The sequence below is a fragment of the Neomonachus schauinslandi genome, chromosome 3 (genome assembly GCF_002201575.2).
Source record: "Neomonachus schauinslandi chromosome 3, ASM220157v2, whole genome shotgun sequence".
In the NCBI taxonomy this organism is placed as follows: Eukaryota; Metazoa; Chordata; class Mammalia; order Carnivora; family Phocidae; genus Neomonachus; species Neomonachus schauinslandi.
The window spans coordinates 120,192,726-120,212,099 of NC_058405.1; positions in this window are offsets into that span (position 1 = coordinate 120,192,726).

Genomic DNA, 19,374 nt, shown 5'->3' on the forward strand with positions numbered 1-19,374 from the left:
GGATGTCAAGGGAACTTTTCCTATTGTTGTGGAAATTCTGCTGAAGCCCCACTCATGAAAATCATAGGCAGGAAGCATACTCACCTTCTGAAAAAAACAATCTGAAATACACCTATGCTAGATTTAAAATGGCAGAAACGATATAACGATTTTATCGATCACAATGACTGACTTCCTGCCTCTATAGAGTAGAAAATAAAATGGAAAGGGGATTTGAGATGGATCATGAATGGAGAGTGTTGTGTCATTCCTTTCCTTTTCCCGATATATAAAGAAGAGAAAGGAACTGCTTCCCACCCTTGAGCAAAGACAGATTGGAGTGCCTGAAATTCAGACAGACATTTAACTTTCCAGTTAAATATTTGCTAAACTAAGGAGATCTTAGGGAACCAGAAGTGAGTGATGTGATGAGGTGATTGGAGAGTTTGTAGTGTCCCATGGAGACTGGGAACAATGATAAACAAAGAGATTGGAATCTGCTTCCTGCTTGGAAAATTTTGAAGGCAAGGATCTGGGTGGATTGTAAGAAGAGACAGTTCAGCTGTGAGATCAACCTGTCCTTTTCAGCAGTTGGTATACTTAGGAAGCCTAAGTCTCCTTAGGCCAAATGATCACTACTTAAAGTAGGTGGATTTGAAGCAAGTCCATGGGATTCTGTCCAAGATGGCTACCTTCTGGGCTGAGGAGCCCCATTAGAAGTGGCTAAGTGAAATGTTCTCCTGGGGTCAGGAAGTGAAGGAGGTCAGGCAGAGTCAATACTGTGTTAGAGAACGGGGGCCGGCTCAGAACAAACTGAGAGCCTGACATACCCTATTACCCTGACCTGGCAAAATCATCATGTGTTCTGGACAAGGGGCAGATGACTATTTGCCAGTGTTTAATAATTTAGTATATTTAGTGTGAATTTCAGGTGATAAATCATAATCTATTCTTAAATATAAGTCTTAAAAAAATCCATGATTGACTATGCTACAGAAACAGGTTTATGCTTAAAATAACACCAAAAAATCATGTGTTGGAGCATTCTGGCACAATTTGTACTATCAATATTCTATGCCTGATATCGCTCTGAAGGCTGTACAGTGAAAAGAAAGAGAGAAATGTGCATATGAAAGCCCAAAGTCATTTTTAACATAATGAAATAGGGCCTTGATTTAATGTTACCCAATAGAGATATTTCAAGTAATAACTTAGATGTTTGAAAACAGATATTGAGGAGGGTTCCTAGAAAACAATGTGGTAATCTTGGCAATACTCTCAAATTGGTAGACAGTCACAACTAAATGGCAAGCACACAGCAGAAGTGGCCATCCTCACTCATCCGCTGACGGACAGTGAAAAGCTTTGGGATTTATGCCAGGATCAATCAAAATACTAAATGCGAATCTTCCTCTCCTTTCTAAAAATAGCATCTGATTTAATATAACAAACCCACTGAATACATGAAAAGACAATACAAATCTGACATTTTTTGAAGATTTTATTTATTTATTTGAGAGAGAGAGAGAGACAGAGATAGTGAGAACACGAGCAGGAAGGAGAGGGAGAAGCAGACTGCCTGCTGAGCAACCAGCCCGATGTGGGGCTCGATCCCAGGACCCCAGGATCATGACCTGAGCCGAAGGCAGCTGCTTAACTGACTGAGCCACCTAGGTGCCCCTCAAATCTGACATTTTTAGGGAAAAATTAAAAACGATACTTCTGAAGCTAAAGTGGTATTCAGCTCCAAATCTGAAAACAGGAAGATAGAGATCAAAATGTACATCTTTTAGAAGAAGGGGAAAGATTTTATTTTTAAACAAACGATTTGATCATGTGGTGAAATCTTCCATTATGAACCACATGTCTTCCAATACTTTCAAAATCTACTGTTTCTTTTATAGGCACAATTCTGCCAAGTTTAGATCCTCCTCAAATGTCACGATTTTGATTTCTAAAATGATCTTGTTTAGATGTAGCAAGCTGCATCTTCTTGTCTTCAGTTTTTTAAGTTTATTTGAACTACTATGAATGATGTTTTGAAACAATATCTGGAATATCTGGAAAAGTGTCCAGATCATTTTGAAATTCACCTTAGATTCAACATTCTGTAAAAAAATAAGAGGGAATAACATAGGTTACCCACTTGGAGTTTTTTATTTTGTTCAGGATTTAACTGAACAGAGGATCTTTCCAAACCCTAAATGTAGGGAGTTTCCTGTTCTTCCTGGTAAGAGAGGAGATTTTTTTAAAAGAAATTTTTTTATTATAATCATATTCTCATTTTCTTCTCTCATATTTCTCATCTGTCTACTAAACTTATAGAGGGTTGCTAGGTAATTAAAACATGCTTATATTTCCTGAGTCCTAGAAGCCACTTTAAAAATGTTTCAATGTTAGAGGCAAATAATGTCAACCGCATCTTTAAATTAGCATGAGTGGAAAGTCAATGTTGTGATTATAATTCCAGATTCCATTCAGGCAGGTCCTGCCTTTCCTGCCCTGTTTGCCAATTAGAAATGTGTGGTAGGTTAGTGTGGCCCAGCTGAAGAAACACAATAAGGCATGCCTGGGATAAAAATGAACTGCAGAATGTAAAGCTGTTATGGTTTCTTTCCTCTCCAAAGATTGAGCAGGATACATCACACAGATGAGGGTCGAGGGACAGCCCCAATAGCCAACTGTCTCTCTGAATCCTTTATAACTAAGGAATGATTACTTTTCTACCATTGTGTCCAAATGATACAAGAAAAATACAGAAAAATAATTTTGCATGTGTTAGGTACCACCTACATCTGCCTACAGATCTTCATGACGCAGATTGAGAACAACCTGCATATGTCACTAGACAGAGGGGGTTGGAGTTCAGAGCACAAATCCCATTGGCAAGGATATATTTTAGTGGGTTGAATTACACCCATCTGATAAACAACATTTGGGATCACCACAGGGAGGGCTTGGAAAGAGAGAGCCTGCTCACGAGGAGATGCTGACACCTGGGAAGAAGCAGGGAGGAAGTGTGGCAGAACAAAACCCCATTTAACTATTGGTGATGGCTTCTCCAGCATGAGACTTGGCTGTCCGTTGCCATATTGGAAGATGTGTAGATATTGATATGCCCAGATAAAAGAAAAATAGGCTCCTTCTTCAAATAACTTCTTTCACTTATTCTTCAAATAACTCATAATACCTATAGGATTCTACTGCAAAAAAGACTATAAAAGAACAAACTTCAGAGAATTTTAAAGTCTTCTGGGATAGAATCTTTTCACAAATTCAGTTGGATTAAAACTAATTCCACTTCTGAATCTAAGATTTTGCATTTGGCTAGGTGAGTTAGCTAAGATTTAACTCTGAAGTTTATTTCAGCCCCTACAGTGTGCCATATATATGAATGCAACTGATATTTTTTTCAATTGACCTCTTACACAGCTATCTTGCTAAATCAACTTACAAATTTTAATAATTCATCAATAGATGCCTCTAATTTTTTGTTTATGCAATCATATTACCTAAAATACAATGACAATTGCATTTCTTCCCAATTGTCATAGATACTGTGGATGAATAAATGAAAAAAGAGAGAAAGGAAGGGTCTCCAGATACTTGAAGATCATAAAATGGTCTCCTGCTACAACATTCTTTGCTTCTTGAGTGGTAGAATGCACAGGGACTAGAGGTTTAAAACTGGGACCAATACAGTATCTAGAATATCCTGACATTGAATAAGGTAGCTATTTTTATATTAAAATGGAATAAGAAACTCTCTTTAAAAAGAAAGGAAAGAGAAAAATGTACATTTCTGCCAATTATAAAATTCTCTAAATTAAATTTCCAATAGCAACTTGTTATTATGTCACTGTCTTTTCATTTTAAAAATTATTATGTTTGAAAGAGGTGGAGGAAAGTGGAGGGAATTTTTGAAGAAAATGACATCTGTTATTTGACACAGCTCAGTTGTATAGCTGATCATCCATAATTTCTCATAAGGAGTCCCGAAGATAACGCTCTATACTTTTAAACTTTGTGCTCTTGGCCTGAACTCTGAAAAATATTTCTATTAGCCTGGCCAAATATGCCCACTGCAAGCATTATAGACTGAGTTTTTCTACAAATACAACACATTTCCAGGCTATTTGAAAAGCATTTCCTCCCTTGAGAAAACAGTCATCTTTGTATGGATAAATTGATTAGTTAAGTCCATAGCACTCCAATTTTAAAGCAGCATGAAGAGCTGTATTTCAACACTCAAAGATGTGGAGTTTCTCAGTTAACTAGTGAGACACACTTCATAGCAGAACAAGACAAATATTCTGTGTGACTAGAAAGCTCCTCCAGCTAATGATTAAAAGGAAATAAAAAAATGGTGACCAAATATTTTATGTAACATGAAGGAAACAACAAAAGAGAAACCAAGTCTCTCTATTTGAGGGGCTTATGACATTTGGTGGTTATGGTGATACATCGTCCATATAAATGTCTATGTATAAACTGTCTGATTGCAAGGTGGGCCACTGTGTTCAAAATACTTTAAAAAGTATTACGGGTAGGGGTGCCTGGGTGGCTCAGTTGGTTAAGCGTCTGCCTTCGGCTCAGGTCATGATCCCAGGGTCCTGGGATCAAGCCCCGCATCGGGCTCCCTGCTCGGTGGGGAGTCTGCTTCTCCCTCTGCCCCTCCCCTCCACTTGTGCTCTCTCTCTGGCTCGTTCTCTCTCTCTCAAATAAATAAAATCTTTAAAAAAAAAGTTTTATGGGTAACTTATGTAAGTTTATGGGTAACGTATGTAAAATTTACTTTGCTACAAGTGGAGGCATGTAATCGGGGCAAAATTATCAAAGAACAAATAATCATGGCACTTTCTACCCCTTTCCCCTCAACCCCCTAGTTCTCAGTGCTGAGACTAACCTTAAGTCAAGAACAAGATTTCATTTTATTTTAGTTAATATGGACAATGTTACTGTGGTTTATCAAATAGAACATTGAGCTGAACGGGGTGTATGAACAGAAAGTGAAAAGCACAGGTTAAGGAAGAATGGAGTAACAGTCAAGCTGAAAGCCAATCTGAAAAGGCTACACACTATATTATTCCAACTATTTGACATTCTGGAAAAGGCAAAACTATGGAGACAGTAAAAAAAATCAGTGATTGCCAGGGAGTGGGTGGGAGGAAGGATGAATAACTAGCACAGAGGTTTTTAGGGCAGTGAAATTATGATGTTGTGGTATCTGTATGATACCACAGTAATGGATACATGTCATTATACATCCATCCAAACCCACAGAATGTATACACTAAGAGTGAACTGTAATGTGAACAATGGACTTTGAGTGATTATGATGTGTAGATGTAGGTTCATCATACACATATTTCAGTCACATAGGGTAGTATTCATGTGTCTTGTCTCTAAAGTCTTTGGCTGTTATTGTTTGGGAACTGTGGGCTTCTGCCTATTGACTACATAGCAAATTATTGGGCCTAGTCTCAAATCTTTCTGTTGTTGTCATTATTGCTACAGGCACCACCCCATAGTGTCATAATTGAAAACAAGTGATAATACTTTAACAAAACTCATTTATCAAAAATTTTAATATCAAGATAGTAATAGCAACTGCCTTTTTTTCATGTGTCTGTTGGCCATTTGTATGTCTTCTTTGGAGAAATGTCTGTTCATGTCTTCTGCCCATTTCTTGACTGGATTTTTTGTTTTTTGGGTGTTGAGTTTGAAAGTTCTTTGTAGATTTTGGATACTAACCCTTTATCTGACAAGACATTTGCTAATATCTTCTCCCATTCTGTAGGTTGTCTTTTGGTTTTGTCAACTGTTTCTTTTGCTGTGCAAAAGTTCTTTATCTTAATGAAGTTCCAGTAGTTCATTTTTGCTTTTGTTTCCCTTGCCTTTGGAGATGTGTCTAGCAAGAAGTTGCTGCAGCTGAGGACGAAGAGGTTCCTGCCTGTGTTCTCCTCTAGGATTTTGATGAATTCTTGTCTTACATTTAAGTCTTTCATCCATTTTTGAGTTTATCTTTGTGTATGGTGTAAGAAAATGGTCCAGTTTCATTTTATACATGTGGCTGTCCAATTTGCCCAACACCATTTGTTGAATAGACTGCCTTTTTTCCATTGGATATTCTTTCCTGCTTTGTCGAAGATTAGTTGACCACAGAGTTGAGGGTCCATTTCTGGGTTTTCTATTCTGTTCCATTGATCTATGTGTCTGTTTTTGTGCCAGTACCATGCTGTCTTGATGATCACAGCTTTGTAATATACCTTGAAGTCAGGCATTGTGATGCCACCAGCTTTGGTTTCCTTTTTCAACATTCCTCTGGCTATTCGGGGTCTTTTCTGGTTCCATACAAATTTTAGGATTATTTGTTCCAGCTCTGTGAAAAAGGTCAATGGCATTTTGGTAGGGATTGCTTTGAATGTATAGATTGCTCTGGGTAGCATAGACATTTTAACAATATTTGTTCTTCCAATCCATGAGCATGGAACATTCTTCCATTTCTTTGTGTCTTCCTCAATTTCTTTCGTAAGTGTTCTGTAGTTTTCAGCATATGGATCCTTTATCTTTTTCATTAGGTTTATTCCTAGGTATCTTATGGTTTTGGGTGCAATTGTAAATGAGATTGATTCCTTAATTTCTCTTTCTTCTGTCTCATTGTTAGTGTATAGTTATGCAACTAATTTCTGTGCATTGACTTTATATCCTGCCACATTGCTGAATTCCTGTATGAGATCTAGCAGTTTTGGGGTGGAGTCTTTTGGGTTTTCCACATAAAATATCATGTCATCTGCGAAGAGCAAGAGTTTGACTTTCTCCTTGTCAATTTGGATGCCTTTTATTTCTTTTTGTTGTCTGATTGCTGAGTCAAGGACTTCTGGTACTATGTTGAAAAATAGTGGTGAGAGTGGACATCCTTGTCATGTTCCTGACCTTAGGGGAAAAGCTCTCAGTTTTTCCCCATTGAGAATGATATTCACTGTGGGCTTTTCATAGATGGCTTTTATAATATTAAGGTATGTTCCCTCTATCCCTACACTGTGGAGAGTTTTAATCATGAAAGGATGCTGTATTTTGTCAAATGCTTTTTCTGCATCTACTGAGAGGATCATATGGTTCTTGTCCTTTCTTTTATGAATGTAGTGTATCATGTTGATTGATTTGAGGATGTTGAACCACGCTTGCAGTCCAGGAATAAATCCCACTTGGTCGTGGTGAATAACCCTTTTAATGTACTGTTGGATCCTACTGGCTAGTATCTTGGTGAGACTTTTGGCATCCATGTTCATCAGGGTTATTGGTCTGTCATACTCCTTTTTGGTGGGGGTCTTTGCTTGGTTTTGGGATCAAGGTAATGCTAGCCTAATAGAACAAATTTGGAAGTTTTCCTTCATTTCTGTTTTTTTGAAACAACTTCAGAAGAATAGGTATTAATTCTTCTTTAAATGTTTGGTAGAATTCCCCTGGGAAGCCATCCAGCCCTGGACTCTTGTTTGTTGGGAGTTTTTTGATTACTGCTTCAATTTCCTTGCTTGTTATGGACCTGTTCAGGTTTTCTATTTCTTCCTGTTTCAGTTTTGGTAGTTTACATGTTTCTAAGAATGTCCATTTCTTACAGATTGCCTAATTTGTTGGCGTGTAGTTGCTCATAATTCTTATAATTATAGTTCTTATAGTTGTTTGTATTTCTTTGGTGTTGGTTGTGATCTCTCCTCTTCCATTAATGATTTTATTTATTTGGGTCCTTTCTCTTTTCTTTTTCATAAGTCTGGCTAGAGGTTTATCGATCTTATTAATTCTTTCAAAAAACAGCTCCTAGTTCCGTTGATCTGTTCTACTGTTCTTTTGGTTTCTATTTCATTGATTTCTGCTCTAATTCTTATTATTTTTCATCTCCTGATGGGTTTAGGCTTTATTTGCTGTTCCTTTTCCAGCTCCTTTAGGTGTAACATTAGCTTGTGTATTTGAGACTTGTTTCTTGAGAAAGACCTGTATTGCTATATACTTATCTCTTAGTACTGCCTTTGCTGCATCCCAAAGGTTCTGACCAAAAAATCCAGTCAAGAAATGGGCAGAAGACATGAACAGACATTTCTCCAAAGAAGACATACAAATGGCCAACAGACATAAAAAAATGTTCAACATCATTTGGCATCAGGAAAATACAAATCAAAACCACAATGAGATACTACCTCACACCAGTAAGAATGACTAAAATTAACAAGTCAGGAAACAACAAATGTTGGTGAGGATGTGGAGCAAGGGGAACCCTCTTACACTGTTGGTGGGAATGCAAGCTGGTACAGCCACTCTGGAAAACAATATGGAGATTCCTCAAGAAGTTGCAAATAGAGCTACCATATGACCCAGGGATTGCACTACTGGGTATTTACCCCAAAGATACAGATGTAGTGATCTGAAGGGACACCTGCACCCCAATATTTATAGCAGCAAAGTCCACAATAGCCAAACGATGGAAAGAGCCTAGATGTCCCTCAACAGATGGGTGGATAAAGAAGATGTGGTGTATATATATACAATGGAATATTACTGAGCCATCAGAAAGGATGAAATCTTACCATTTACATTGACATGGATGGAACTGGAGGGTATAATGCTGATCGAAATAAGTTAATCAGAGGAAGACAATTATCATATGGTTTCACTCAAATGTGGAATTTAAGAAACAAAGCAGAGAATCATAGGGGAAGGGAGGGAAATATAAAATAAGATGAAATCAGAGAGGGAGACAAACCGTGAGAGACTCTTAACTATAGGAAACAAACTGAGGGCTGCTGGAGGGAAGGTAGGTGGGAGGATGGGGTAACTGGGTGATGGGTATTAAGGAGGGCACATGATGTAATGAGCACTGGGTGTTATATACAACTGATGAGTTACTGAACTCCACATCTAAAACTAATGATACACTATATGTTAACTAATTGAATTTAAATAAAATGTTAAAGCAAAAAAATAGCAACTGCCATTAACTGCTACCCTAGCATGTAATAAGCATCTACTATGTGCCAGACACAGAGCTAGGTGTTTTTACCCTGCTTGTATCCAATTCTCACAACAACTCTAACAAATAGGCATCAAAATCCACAGCTCGCACATGAGGGTTCTGGGATGTCTAAGCCCCATCACAAGAAAACAACACAGCTGGGATATAAATTTAAGATTCTGTGACCTCAAATTCTGTCTGCGCTTTACTATACCAGGCTGTTTCTCCAAGAGAATTTTGTACATATGGTTCTCTATTCAATGTTTTGTTATTTTATAAAAAATAAATAATGGGCAAGTACTCATTTCTTTTTATGCAACTAGACCTTTAATGCACAAAAGCACTAGCAAACAGAACAGTAGAGATGAAAGAAAACAAAGCAAATGATACCCAAATCATGGCCATGTAAACCAGTGAACCCAGAGCACTTCAGACAGACCAGCAGTACCCTGAGCAAGCGAATCATATAGCCATGAAGACCATTGTTGGCTTTCTTTCCTAAGCTGGGCTTCCTCAAAGGCAGACAAACACAAATCAGTAAATAAAATTCCTTATAAAGTCAAATTCTGGTAACACTCCCAGCGGAATTACGGGTGGAGGTACACATGAGAGAAAAGAAGTCATTTAAGTTTTGGTTTTATAAACCCCGAATTATTCAATTATTATTATTATTATTATTATTATTATTATTATTACTACTACTACTACTACTACTACTACTTTATAATCTCAATCTTAATTCTGGTAGTATGTTTGAGCATTTAATAGACTTTATTTATTTTTTTTAAGAAAACTCTATGCCCAACCAACATGGAGGCTTGAACTCATGACCCCAAGATCAACAGTCGCATGCTCTACTGACTGAGCCAGCCAGGCGCCCCAATAGACTCTATTTTTTAGAGCAGGTTTATTTCCACATCACAACTGAGCAGAAAGTACATAGAGTTCCCATAAACTTCCTGTCCCCCAACATTCACAGTTGCCCCCACTATCAAGATCCTGGACCAAAGTGGTACATAGAGTACTCCTATTTTAATAATTATACAGTATTTCTATCTCCATGGAATTTTTGAGTGCTGGTTCATCATGTTCCCGCTCTCTGAAAACCAGTTAAGGCATACAGAAATTCTCATATAATCAACATGTAAGATGAATCTAAATAGCTCATTCACAGCCATTTCACAAATATCAAAATTATAGCTGACACTTGCTGAATGTTTTGTCTGTGCTTTTCTAACCGTTGACTTGTAAGAAGTCATTGAATCCTCATAATAAATAGCGAAAAGTGGGTGAGTATACACATTTTAATAAACTATAAAATGTCTCCATTCTCTCCATGGAATGTGTGGCATCCACACATGCAGGCTACATGTGCCACAGGTAGATCAGAAAATGCATCCAGGAAAGGCACGAAAAGTTTTAATACTTCTCAATATAGATTTATAGAAAAATACAATAGTCATATTAAAGGGGAATAATATGGTTCAGACCACATACTGTCATATACACTTGTGTTTTTCTCCAAATGGCTCCTCAAAGTGGGAAAGAGAAATTATTTAAACAAAAAGGACTAAAATCAACTGGAGATATTTTTCATTGTACTAAAATATACATTACTATGAAGAATCTTGACTCTGTTTGCATAAAACAGATTAAAAATGACAAGTAAATAAGCAAATGCCAGGGATTTTTTTTTTCTAAAAGGAATTTCTATGTCAGTACAATGTTTAAACTGATTCTATTTAATTAAATGTGCCTCCTAGAGCTGGTTTATGATAGAATTATCATTAAAGTCCATGATTCTGACCTTGGGATATGGCAAATCTTGAAATGCCTTCTGAGTCATTCTTTAAAAAGAAAATAATCTTCATTATCAGTATAGGATTAAAAATGGTCTATGGTATGAATCACAACCTGTTCAAGCATAAGGAATTAAATAAAAAAACTTTTTCAAAATTCTGTTGTCCCTACATGTTGTAAATGTACTTTTGTATCCACTTACTGAGCAAATACTTAGTGACAAAACTCCTAGGACTTTAAATGAATTCATATTTTATTAATTACAACTCTGTGTGTGTGTGTGTTAGGGAAATGTTTAGGAATGTTTTGCATATGTACAAGAAGGGAAAGAAAGACTAATTTTATCTTGCCAATGCTTACTGCACATATATGTCCATGGTGGTGTCCCAGCCACTCCACAACTTGAAGGTGTCCATAGGCCACACTTTGTAAGTAGTTTCATTATATTCTACTTCCCTGAAAACTGGTTAAAGCGTGTAGAAACTCACATACACTCAATGTGTAAAATGAACCCAAATAGTCCATTCCTGGCCATTTCAGAAAAATAAAAATCATTGCTGAACTTTGTTGAGTGCGTTTTCTTTGTCTGTGCTCCTTTGAGCACTGGGCCTATTAATTCATTCCATCTTCAACACAACCTTGTGAGGTGGAATATCTTATTACCCTCCACAGTACAGATGACAAAAAGCTAAAGTACTTGTCCAAGATCACAGAGCGAAAAATGATAGTGTATCTCCAAAGCCTTCGCCTATGGGGTGAATGGGGCTCTGTTGTCATTTGTGGAGGCAGAATACTTGATTAGATGAGACTGTCCCCACCCATGTTAGGACACTGAACATTCCTTCTCTTTTCCCATTAAAGGCTAGTCATAGCCCCTAGCCACGATTTAAATTAAAAGTGATTCTCAAGCCCCAGCTCTTCCAAGCATCCACTTGGGAGAGAAATAGACTAGGTTAAAAACACTACCAGCCTTATTTCCCCAACAATAGCACAGCTCACTGAGGATTTATACACACATACGTACACTACACATATTCACAGACTCCTACACAGCCAGAATTTGAAGTGAAAATAAAATTGAGTTAAACATTTTTCTTCCTCATTTTACTTTCTCAACAAACATTGCCTTTACTCCATCCCTTACGTCCAGAGGGCAGAGGCAGGATGAAGGAAAGACAAGGAAAAAAAGAACAGAAAATATAAAGCTTCAAGGAAATCAAGTAGAAGGAAAAAATAATGTTATCTGTAGGATCTATTGAGATAGGAGTCAGCTGTTCACAAGTCACTGAACAAGATAAAAACAGTCATAAAGTCAAAACCATTATCTGCCTTGACGTGCCTCAAAATATGTTTATATATTTTTGAGAAGCATTGCATTTCAGAATGGAGATGGCCCAGCAAACGAGTGCAGTCTCAACGCCTACCAAATGGAAGAATGCCCCTGACAACTTCTGTGACAGATGGCCATGCAGCCTCTGCCACATGTCATTTCCAAGAGCAAGGCAGATCATTATCTACTTTTAGAAGGAATCCATGTCTCTCTTGTATGGTACTAATTGTTAGAAAGTCTTTCTCACTTAGAATAGAAATCTGCTAAGCCTCAGCCTCATTTCTACCCCCTGGAACCATATGGAGTAAGTTACATCCTTTTTCCACATGATATTGCTCCCAAATTTTGAAGCAGTTGTCATGTTGCCCCTGAGTCTTCTTTTACTCAAAATAAACATATGCAAAACATACGATATGTCCTCCTAAAAACAGGATAACTGGTAGTATGACCTATGTCTTTAAACGTCCTGTTTCATTTCTTTCTCAATAGTAATTTTTTCTTACAGAGCACACCCAAACAAATGCACACCAGATGTGCTGATTTGGAGCTCTGTAAACTCATACATACATATGCATGTGACTATGAATATGTGCTCAAAAACATAAACTGCACATGGAGTTTGTGTGCATGGAAACTTGTAGACACATGTGTGTGCACACGTGTAAAATCTACATGTTGCTCATCTTTCCTTCTTTCTAGGGTTCCTTCTTTGTGTGGCTCCAGTCCAGCCCCAATATGTGGGGTGAGTTTGCCTAATTCCAGACTTATTTCATCCCCCTGGAATTGGTTGGGGTTGGTGCTTTAGAGCTGTCTTTACCTCTCATAACTCAACCATGAATGGATGCTTGCATACTCCCGTCTCCTGTGTGCCCAGCCTTGAGTAATTAATCCTCATCTTCCAAAGGTAAAGAAAACACTTAGACACTACATCAGAAGAGCTAAGTAACTCTGAAACTATGCGGTAATGTAAACAAAATTCAGATCTTGTGATAAACTACAAGCCTGACATTAATCTGAACCTATTTGTCTTTTCCTTTCTTAGCTTCATTTCCAATGAGGTATTGTTTCCACCATTTCTCAGTTAGCGTATCACAGATACGCTAACTGTCCCTTTCCTATCCTGTTTTCAGATTTGAAAAATCTACTTCGATATTGAGGGAAATGTCCAAAGGGCCTTGAGTTCAAATCTCTTTCATTTCTCACATTGGGATTTGAGTTTCACAGTTCAGTACTTTAACAATCCTCAAATGAAAGGGTTGTTTACAGGTTATGATAATGTAATTGGATCCAAAGTCATTGTCAGCATTTCATCCCACAGAAAGTTATTTTGATCTTTCTCCTGGGGGCAGAAGTTGAGTTGGTGGGGGGAGTGGAGGGAAAGAAGAAACAGCATCTTGCTGTATTTGAAAGGCTTTAATTGCATCCCACTTCTTCACAGCACATGAAAGGTGCCCTTGAATGCCCTCTATAGCTCCTGCTATCTGCTCCTCCTATGACACTTCTTTTTCTCCTCCTCTTCTCTTTGCTAAAATGGAGGTCATAGAGAGAAAAGGAAGGTTCCAGAATAGGAAGGATGAGAAGAGAAAGCAGTGTCAGGATATGTTTTGTGGGCATTATTTGTGTAGGCACCTGGAATACCACAGAGGGGGCCCAAGCTGAGCATGTGGAGCTCCCTGGGGGTCAGGGCAGAGGATTGGGCACCAAGTGCTCATTTCACTGCACCTGGCAATTTTGCTCTGGCCAAACAAAGACTTGCCCACATCTTTTTTTTTTTTAAGATTTTTATTTATTTATTTGAGAGAGAGAGAATGAGAGAGAAAGCACATGAGAGGGGGGAGGGTCAGAGGGAGAAGCAGACTCCCTGCCGAGCAGGAAGCCCGATGCAGGACTCGATCCAGGGACTCCTGGATCATGACCTGAGCCGAAGGCAGTCGCTTAACCAACTGAGCCACCCAGGTGCCCGACTTGCCCACATCTTTGTTCTCTTAACCCAAGCTCTACATATGAGTCACTGAAACCTTTAAGTAAGTGATGCCAAAGAGCAGCTGAAGATTAATCCAGTTTCTGACAAAAGTAATGGAGGAAAAATTTTTATATCATTGGTAATAGATTTTCAAAGGATAAATCCCCTGTACACCTTTGATGTGGTCATCAAAGTATGTCTCCTTCCACCAAAAAAGCAAACAGAAACAACAGCAAAAAACCCTAGTACCTACTTCCTATTCTAACCTGTACTGGTCCTATGAATGCTTCAAGATCCAACCATTCCACTTCCTACAAGAGGTTAAGACATATTCCATGACATCCTGCTTCCCACCAAGTTGGTCAGAAATCACCACTCTGGGGGTGCCTGGGTGGCTCAGTCGGTTAAGCCTCTGACTCTTGATCTCAACTCAGGTCTTGATCTCAGGGTGTGGAGTCTACTTAGGAAAGGGAAGGAAACGAAACGAAACGAAACAAAACGAAAAGAAACGAAATGAAACAAAAAAGGAAAAGAAAAAGAAATCATCACTCTGTTTCTTCTTCCCCATCACCCTCTGTCTCTCTGCCTCATGAATGCTATGTGACTGTCCAGATCCCCACTCTGTTCTATTGTCACTCAGTCTGTTTTCCCCTGGATTAGAAACATTGGTTTAAATCTCAGCAGGACTCTGGAAGTTCTCTGACAATTCTTACTCTTGTTCTGAGTTAGCTGCATTTCTTTCTCTTTGTAGCAACTAATTCCAACCTTTTACCAAGTGCATTGACCCCCTTCTCATTGGCTCCCAACTTGTCATGTCTGCCTTGTACTTATTTAAAACAATCTGAAGCCTTTGGGCACAAATTCCCCCAACTTCCCCTGCTTCTGTATCCACTCATCCTTATCTGCCCTGGAACAGGTACAATTTCAAAATGAAACATACCCCTAAGTCTTTTCTAATAAATTAAATTATCCACCTGGGTTCTTAGGCCCATTTTCTGCCTCCTCTGGGACTTCACTTTCATCTGATAAGGCTTATCTCTACTTATCTTCAATCTTATCATCTTCCTGCCTTATTCTTGAAAAACATGCCAGTCTTCTCTATCCTCAAATAAAAGACAGTCTCGTCAAGTTACTGACTTCTCCTTTTTATTCCCTTATTTGTAAGAAAATTTTACAATAAAAGTGTTTATTTAAAAGACATTATTTATTTATAAGAAAAAGTATTCATTTATTTATAAGATTTATTTACAAGAAACTTTACCATAAGTTATGTGTTTATGAGAGGCATTAAAGTGCAATGCATGCATTTTTTTCTCAATGAAGTGATGTTGCCCTTAAGGGGGTAAAAACTGGTTCTTTGGAGGCAAAAAGTTCTAAAATATTGCAATTGTTTCTGGCCCTCCAAAGTTCAACTCTCCTCAACAAAATAGTAATTCTTAGTAATTAATTTCTCTCTTTAGGGAGAGTTTTAATTTATTTTTCTGCCAAGGAGTGGGGTCCGATAATGAAAAGATTGAGAAACACTGGTGTGGATCCACACTACCTGGGTTCACAGCCTGGACCCACCAATGCTCAACTGATTGTGTGAGCTTTGGCCAGTTACTTAACCTCACTGTGCCTCAGTTTTCTTACCTGTAAATTGAGGATATTAGCACCTATTTCACCCAGTTGATTTTTAAAAAAGACTACTTGAGGGGCACATGGGTGGCTGCTCGGCAGGGGGCCTGCTTCTCCCTCTTCTTCTCCCTCTGCCACTCCCACTGCTTGTGCTCTCCTGCTCTCTCATTCTGTCAAATAAATAAATGCATAATCTTAAAAAAATTAAAAATAAGTAAATAAATAATAAATAAGTAAAAGCTAAACATTTGAAGAAGTTCATTATCTACACATATATATTCTGCATTGAACTAATTTATAAATGTCATAAAAAAATAAAAAGACTACTTGAGATAATGTATGTAATGCCATGAATTCTAGTCCTCTTTTTCAGCCAATTCAATAGTATTACAATAAATTAGCTACAAAATCTGGCCCCTGCCTACCTCTCCAAATTCATCTCTTTTGGCTCCAGCTCTCACCCCTTCCACTCCAGCTGCTTTCGTATTTCTACCCATTCCCCACACTCCAAGCTTGGGTCCAATTTCAGGTCTTGGCTCTTTCTGCTTTCTTCACCTGGAATCTCTTCCCCTGGATATTCTCATGCACTCTCACTTGGTTCAGTTTTTGCTTAGATATTATCTCTTTAAAGAACTGTGCCTGGTTTATATTCTTTTTCATCTCTCTCTATTGCCTTTTATTTCTCTCTCTACTATGCATCAATACCTAAAATTGTACTTTTTGTCAGGTTATTTAGTTGTGTATCCCCTACTGGAGTGTGAACTACATGGAGGATGGAACCTTCTCTGGTTTAGTCACTCTTGTATTCTCAGTGCCCAGAACATTGTGGAAAGGTCACATATTGTATGACTCCATTTACATGAAATATCCAGAATAGGTAAATCCATAGACACAGAAAGCAGATTGGGTTTGTCAGCTTAATGAAGTGGGTGTCTTTTTGGGATGATGAAAATTTTTGGAGCTAGATAGAGGTCGTGCTTGTACAACACTATGAATATATTAAGTGGCACTGAATTATTCACTTTAAAATAATTTTGTTATATGGATTTCACCTCAATAAAAACAGATTCACTTGAAGCCCACTGAACAACTGTTAACTGGCAAATCTAAAGGACTATTTTTAGAATATATTTGACTTAACTTCTTAGAAGCCTCTGACACTGTTGACTGTCTTCCATTCTCTCCTCCTTGGGATCTCATGACATTATTCTTGTCCAGCCTTCCTACTCTATATTCTTTCTCATTCTTTTTTATTATACACTTCTTCTACCTTCTTTATATGAGTTCCTCAGCCCTTTTTTTGGTTTGTGCTCTCTGCCATAGTAGAGTAACCTTATGCATACAATATTAAATATATGCTTATGACTCCACAGAGGCTTTGAGCCCTGGCTTCTTTCCTAAAATCCAAGCCAATCTTTTTTTTTTTTTTCTTTTTAAACAAAGAGCATCTCTAACCAAATATCCATTGGCATCTGAAACTCAACATGACCAATCAAAATCATCATCCTCCTCCACATAGTTATTTCCCTTCTATGGTCCTCATTCTCAGCAAAAGCCAATGTTTCTCCAAGTGTGGTCGCCTGATAAGTACAATTAGCCTCATTATGGAATTTGTTATAAATTACAAGTAAATTCTGGGACTCACTCCAAACCCACTCAATCAAAAACTTTGGGAGTGGGGCCACTAGTCTTCTGGGTGATTCTGGTTCATGCTAAAGTTGGGGAACCACTGGATAAAAATATAATATTCACCCAGGCACCTGAGTAGAAATCTTGAGTTTGCTCTGTACTCCCTGGGTTTATTCCATATTCCTTGTCTCACTCACTGAGAAATTATAATTGATGACCAAACCCTCCTAAGAATTGAGTTTTGTTCCCCCAAGCCTCCCACCTCTCCCACCCCTCCTCCCTTTCGCCCTCTTCATATACTTCTAAAGCCTTCACCATCACTCTTGGATAGGGTCTCTGCCCTGGGTCTGGGTCTAGGTCTGGAATCCCTCCCTATCCATAAGGTGAATTCACATACAACTGTTGTGGGATTTCTTTTCCTTCGGTGCCCACAGTTCTTGGTCATGCCACTTCATAAGAATGAAAAGGGAGACCAGATGAAGAGTGGTGGTCAGCGAAGTAAAGTTTTGTGAGCGATAGTACAAAGCTCCCCAAGAGAGAGGGGACCCGACAGGGTTGCCACCAGAGTTTCTAAGTCTAGGGGGTTTTATGGGCTTGTTGGAGGGCTTTTTTAATCTGATTAACCCTCCATGGGCCTCACCCAGTCAGGTTTTTGTCATCTAATTATCACATGGGGGAAAGTGTGGAGGGCTCCTTCCAGTGTGGTATAAAATCCTCTAAGGGTGGTTTCCTCTTAGGGCAGGGCCCCTTGTCCCTGCCTGCCATCTTTCATTACAGTCATCACCACCAGAAGCCTGCTTAATCACCCCCAATAAATCAGTTGCTCGTTTCACTTTTTTCATTTAATATTAATATATTTGCCTCTGGCATTGAATCATTCAAAGTATGGTTCTTGGTTCACCTGTATCAGAATCATCCAATAATCTAATTTAAAAATCTAGATTCCTAAGTCCTACATCTGACCTCAAAATCTCTGAGGGTAGAACATGGGAATCTATATTATAACAGCTTTTTGACATACAAAAAAATTGAGAACAACTACACTAAACTATGAGCTTCAGTTTCTGTTTTCCCAGAGCCTAGTACATGGTAAGTACTCAATAAATATTTGTTATACACACACACACACAAACACACACAGATATATATATATATATATATATATATATATATATATATATCCTCATATATAAAATACATATATGTATGTATACATACACATATATTATTCAAGTATAATTAACATACAGTATTATATTAGTTTCAGGTATACAATATAATCATTTAACAATTTTATACATTTTTCAGTGTTCATCAAGATAACTGTACTCTTAATCCCTTTATCTTTCACCCATCCCCCACCCACCTCTCCTCTGGCAACCACCAGTTTGTTCTCTGTATTTAAGAATCTGTTGAAAAAATAAAATAAGATAAAGACAGAGAAGGAGGCAAATCGTTAAGGGACTGTTAACTATAGGAAACAAACTGTGGGTTGCTAGAGGAAAGATGGGTGGGGGATAGGGTAATCGGGTGATGGGCATTAAGGAAGGCGCTTAATGTAATGAGTACTGGGTGTTATAAACTGATGAGTCACTAAATTCTACCCCTGAAACTAATACAATACTATATGTGAACTAACTTGAATTTAAATAAAATCTTGAAAGAAAAACTAAGTCTGTTTATTGTCTTTGTTCTCTTTCTTTGTTCATTCATTTTGTTTCTTAAATTCCACATATGAGTGAGCTCATATGGTATTTGTCTTTCTCTGACTGACTTATTTCACTCATTATACTCTCTAGATCCATCATGTTGTTGCAAATGGCAAGATTTCCCTTGTTCTGGCTGAGTAATAGTCCTGAGTGTGTGTGTGTGTGTGTGTGTGTGTGTGTGTGTGTGTGTGACATTATCTCTATCCACTCATCCATCAATGGACACTTGGGTTGTTTCTATATTTTGGCTATTGTAAATAATGCTGTAGTAAACATAGGGGTGCATATATCTTTTCAAATTAGTATTTTTGGGTTTTTTTGGGTAAACACCCAATAGTGG